We start from the raw sequence: 6,266 nt of genomic DNA on the forward strand, positions 1-6,266 counted from the left end.
AACCAAAGCCAGAAAAAGGCCCTAAATTATAAATAAGTGGACATGTACAGTGCTTAATGTCTCGAAAACTTGACCAAATTCCAAATTTTCGATCAGTGTTCTTACGAAAGAGTTCTAAGAAGAGTGCAATATTCAGATTTCTCATGAAACTGCGCGACAAAACATGCTACGACAAAAAGACAATAATGGGTACTTCAGATATAAAAAAAGCAAAATTTAATCACCAACTAATTGACAAATTCATTGTAAATGCCTTTGCGAAGAATAGGTAACGGTGAAGTACGGTTAACTGTATAACACGTGCTTAACAAGTAAAATAATCGAAGTGTGTAAAGTTTTTCTTGACACTAACAAAATTGAATGATTTTAGTTTTTTGTTGTTCTTGGTTGGTTTTTGCATTGCTTTCGCAGCTTTTTTTGCATCACATCTCTTGAAATACTGTAAGTAACCATCCCTGATTCAAAAAATATGTTGAACTGAAGTAAAAAGTAAAAAATTTTGCTGCGGAAAGTGAAAAAGTGTATTTATTTTCAATGTGTAAACTGTTTATTGACATACTGTATATAACCCTATATCTAACTCGTTTAGTTTTAGGACTTACAACCAACCGTTATGTGGACAAAACTACAATACTCTCGTAGCAACTTTGATGCGAGAGTATAAAAAATTTTAAACCAAAATCTGAAATTGATTCTAAAGCAACTCAGTATGATTATTAAATGATCACTTGAATAATAAAATAAATTATTTAAAAGGCTCTCTCATTAAAAACCAAAGGTCAGAACTCGATGTAATAACCCGTATGGGAATGATGCTCCGAAAAAGTATAACTTTTAATATAGATAGTTGGAGCTCTAATATCCATTAAACTGTTGGCATATTGCCAATGTTCGTAGGAACATAAATCTTTCGCAAAACCTTTATCTCGAAAACTCCTAAAGTCGTCTCATCGGATGTTGTCATCGTCCACACTTCAGCGCCATACATCAGAACGGGAATAAGGAGCGACTAGTAGAGTTTGATTTTGGTTCGTCGAGAGAGGACTTTACTTTTCAATTGCCTACTCAGTCCAAAGTAGCACCTGTTGGCAAGAGTGATTCTGCATTGGATTTCGAGACTGACATTGTTGATGCTGTTAACTCTGGGTCCCAAGTAGACGAAATCATCTACGGCTTCAAAGTTATGACTGTCGGAGCTAAGACGCGTGTGCGCTGACTGTTTGTTTGATGACAGAAGTTATTCCGTCTTACCCTCATTCACCACCAGACCCATACGATTCACTTCCTTATCCAGTGTGGAAAAGGCAGAACTAACGGAGCGGTTGTTGCTTCCGATGATATCAATACCATCGGCGTACGCCAACAGCTGTACACACTTATAGAAGATTGTACCTTCTCTATTAAGCTCTGCATCTCGTAATATTTTTTCCAGCATTAGTTTAAAGAAGTCACAACAGTGAGTCAACCTATCAGAAGCCTCGTTTGGTATCGAACGGTTCGGAGTAGTCCTTCCCGATCCTGACAGCGTTCTTGGTGTTGCTCAACGTCAATTTACATAGCCGTATTAGCAGGGATATCAATTCAGACATCGCAGCATAAAAGCTATCGAAGGCGATGAAAAGGTGGTGTGTATCGATTCTTTACTCTCAAATCTTTTTCCAGATTTGGCAGATCGTGGGGTTTCCCTTTTTATCGACTTATTACAATCCAATTTTTCTAATTTCACATTTCTGAGATTAATTTGTCATACGACTTTTTACGCTTTAATATCTGACAGCTGATTTTTGTGCATTACTGCGACACTTCATATTGCTATTGAAATTTGTGTCATCGTTGTTGGTGTTACACTTTGTGGCACATGTTATGTGTATGGCATTAACGTGACACATATGCACTTAAGTATGCAAATTGTATTGTTTTTGTAAAAATATTTGCCAGGAATCTTAATTCTTTTTCGAAATGACAATAAAGTTTTCATTTGCATTAGCTCAGTTATTATCATATATGTACATATGTGTGTATATATAAGTATTTATATGATCTCTTGTATTTATGTTTATTTGATTATAAAGCCTCGACATAAATTTTGTATGAATATTTGTTGCTAATTTTGCCAACACTCATGCTTTATGGCCTATTGCGTTTATTGAATTTCGGTATTTTTGTGTGTGTCTCCGTGTGTGGGTGTCTCCGACAAAAATTCTTTTCATGACTTATTGCATTTTTTTTGGATCATTTCTCATCTTGTGTTTGCCAGCACGTAAGCCCATTTAATGCATTAATGGCAGAGTAATAACATCAACATGTCGAATGACACTCAGCTTCTGTCGCCTGTCAAGCGAATATGCAAACATATATATAGGAATACATGTCTACATGTGTGCGTGCTTTGCAATTTTTTATTGTACACATGCCACAACAAAACCACAAGATTTACGTGATGTTGCCACATTTTTGCTGCTGACAGTATTATTCCTCAAAAAAATGTAATTTGTGAGTAAATTGTGAGTAAACAAGTGACACTTTGATTCGAGATTTGTGGCAGAACCCTTTAGTAAAATTATTTTAATGACAATGGATAAATGCTCGCGATATTTGTGGAGTATTTCGGTGAGAAATTTAGGTTGGAGAAGCGAAAACGGGAATAAATTATTGCAATGTCAAATGGCATTTTAAGCGTGCGATACATATCTGGCTGGTTGGCGAAAAATAAGCTTAAACTTGTATGTGAAATATTTATGAATGAAAGCTAACAGAAATGAATTCATTGTTTAAGTAATAAATCACTTAGTAAGCTAAGACTTAAGCAGCATATTCTAGTACCATAAACTGTTGAAGGAAATATGGAAAATACTTATCTATATGAGATATTGTTAGTCAATCACTTCTGGTCAATGGTTATAGAGAAAAGATAGCGAAATGACTTCAGATTAAAAGAAATTTATTGTCAATTTTCCCCGTAATTGTAAACAAAGTTTTCCTCTCATAATCATCTAATTTTTTTCAGAAAAGCTTTCTCATATTTTCACGATGCGCCAAATCTTGGATAAGACCAGAGAGAGAAGAATCGATGCACACCACTTTTTCATTCTGCTGCTTTTAACAGCACGCAAAGCAGTTCCCTCTATGCCGCGAAGTCTGAATTTGGTATCCCTACAAAACTAATACGGCTGTGTAAAGTGACGTTGAGCAACACCAAAAGCTCCGTCAGAATCGAAAAGGATCTCTCCAAGCCGTTCGAAACCAAACACGTTGCTTCAGACAGGTTGACTCACTATTGTGACTTCTTTAACCTGATGCTGGAAAAATACGAGCTACAGAGCTAAATAGAGAAGGTACAATCTTCTGCTAGCTTACGCCGATGATTGATATCATGATATTCCAGACTGTATAAAAAAGCGAAGCGGGTCTGGTGGTGAATAAGGACAAAACGAAATAACTCCTGTTATCAAACAAACAGTCGGCGCATTCGCGTCTTGGCTCCCACGTCACTGTTGACAGTCATAACTTTGAAGTCGTAGATAATTTACCTGGGAACCAGCGTTAACAACACCAACAATGTCAGCATCGACATTCAACGCAGAGTCAGTCTTGCCAACAGGTCCTACTATGGACTGCGTAGGCAGTTAAAAAGTAAAGTCCTCTTACGACGAACCAAAATCAAACTCTACATGTCGCTTATCATTCCCGTCCTGATGAATGATGCAGCAGCGTGGACGAAGTCAAGACTATGTGCTGTACGTGTTATAGGACTACATAGACATAGTGTAGCGAATAAAGGGACATGTTGTTCGAATGGACGAAAACACTCCAGCTTTGAAAGTGTTCGATGCAGTACACGATTGTGGAAGCCGCGATAGAGGAAGACCACCACTCCGAAAAAAGCAAAGAGGAGCTCTGGTGGATTCCGCTCTAATCCCCCCACGCTTCTTCGCCAAAAATATTAATGTATATATATATGTGGGAATTGTTCGATCTGGCAGCAAAGTAAATGAAGAAGACGACGTTGAGTAGTAGTAGTTGAAGGCGACGAGCGTGAGTAAGACGTATACGACGTGCAGCAGCCAGTTTTCTTAATTAATAATTCATTTTAATTCTTAATCAAATCATTTAAAGTATTATAATTCATTAACATTCAAATATAAATCATTTGTATTTATCATCATTTAAAACATTATAATCATTTTCAATAACTAAAATAAAGTGAAATACATCATTCCACATATATATATATACATATATATAAATATCATAAATTTTTTTCCAAATACGCTCTCCAACAACATGTCATAAACCGTAATTTTTCCATTACCACTTCCGACTAAGTATAAATAAGGAAGTTGAGCTATCCCAAGAATCAAATTTCAGGATTGGACTCTTAATTCGTTATTTAAGTGCAATAAATGCAATAAAAACTCTTTTTAGCAATATGGCGAACCTTTAAATAATTTCATACAAACACTGAATTATGTGAACATGTGAAACACTCACAGAATTCATCTTCACAAAATGGAGAGAAACGGAAAGTTTCGTTTCAAACGAAAATCGAACACGACAGAGTTACTTATATCCATAAGTTACTCGTCTATGTAAAAATGGTCCTGGTTGCGAAATAAAACTGGTTTTGCTGTACCACTTATTTTTCAGTATTTCAATTGAAATAAATGCTCCCTACTTCTAAGAATTAAAAAACACAGTAATATGCTTCGATCCAAATCTAAAGTGTTGTCTCAATTAGCAATTTAAATCAAATCACTGCGTAATAAGTATTCTCATCCAATTGAAATGCTGTTGGACGATACCAAACAAATAGATACATTTCAATGTAAAAGAATTCAAAATGTAACACCTGCTTCTAAGTAAACTTTGATATTTGTAAGCAGAAAACAGTAATAGAGAATAAATTGATATAATTAAATATTGAAAAAGCAACTGCGGCATTCACTTAACTACTATACAAAACAAACACTTTCCTACGCACGGAAGCAGCTGTACCAGTATATGACCATACACACACACTGGAAATTCAATTTCCTTGCAATGGTACGAGAGCACCATGATAAATTTAAAACATTAGCACCCAAAGATTCATCACCTCAATGAAGATAGACATCTAACAGTATCCTTGTGTGGCAACAAAAACAATCCTTACTCATCGTTAGCAAATAATTATTTACTTTGACCATTGATATTCAAGTACATATATATTATATTGCTTTTACGCTTCACATAGCACATGCTTAACATCAACGCTTGGAACTGAAAACTCATCACATCCTTAACCGCAACCATCAATAAGTAGGCAAATGCCAGTGGAAAGTCGTAACTCAAGACCCATTGTATATACATATTACTCACATACATATATATATAATATAAGACGAGGTACGGAAGCTGACGCAAGCAGATAGTGGACAGTATGGCACAAATGGAAATTATTTGTTCAGTACTTTGGAGATATTTATGTATATCATGTTTAGGAACAAAAAAAAAACAATTTTTGTATCCACAATCTTTCAACTATAAATAAAACAGAATCGTGTCGCATGAGCATCAATATTGATTGGGCGAAGCATACGGCAACAAGTACAGTTACCGACTATATATATGTAAATGACATACGTTGGGTGCGCGTTTGTATTAGGGTGGTCAACTGAATTGGTCCCTTAATTACAACTTTATTGTCAATTATTTCCCAAAAAGTTCATGTTCTATTTTTATATAGGTATGAAAGTAGTATTTGGCATAGAGGATCACACTAGGGTGGGGCATATACATATGTATTTTTTTGGAAAAGTGCGTGTGACGCCGCCCTTAATAGGGTTTTTGTAAGTGTCTCGCAAACTTCTTAAGCTATGTAAACCAACTTACTACCCACATTTCGAATCGGATAATAACCACGCCCACGTCCCATACAAAGGCCATGTTGAAAACTACTGAAAGTGCGTGAAAATGTGCGAAATCGTTTCACAACCACGACTACTTCCCATATAACTCAAGTTTGAATCCCATTTCCTTCCTTTATAATATAAGCTTTAGGAACCAATGAAGATAGCGGAATAAAACTTTACACAAATATTGTATTTGGAGTTTGGCAACACTTGAGAAAAATTGTCGAAATCGGACTATAACTTTTCAAGCCCTCGGATATCGAACATGAAGAACTCAGTACCTAAGCGTTATTTTTCACCGAAAATATCGATTAATTTCATAAATATTTTAATGTAATTCAGAGTGCATATTTTTCTTCTAATAGTGTGTCTCTG

The sequence above is a fragment of the Zeugodacus cucurbitae genome, chromosome 2, assembly GCF_028554725.1.
Source record: "Zeugodacus cucurbitae isolate PBARC_wt_2022May chromosome 2, idZeuCucr1.2, whole genome shotgun sequence".
NCBI lineage: Eukaryota > Metazoa > Arthropoda > Insecta > Diptera > Tephritidae > Zeugodacus > Zeugodacus cucurbitae.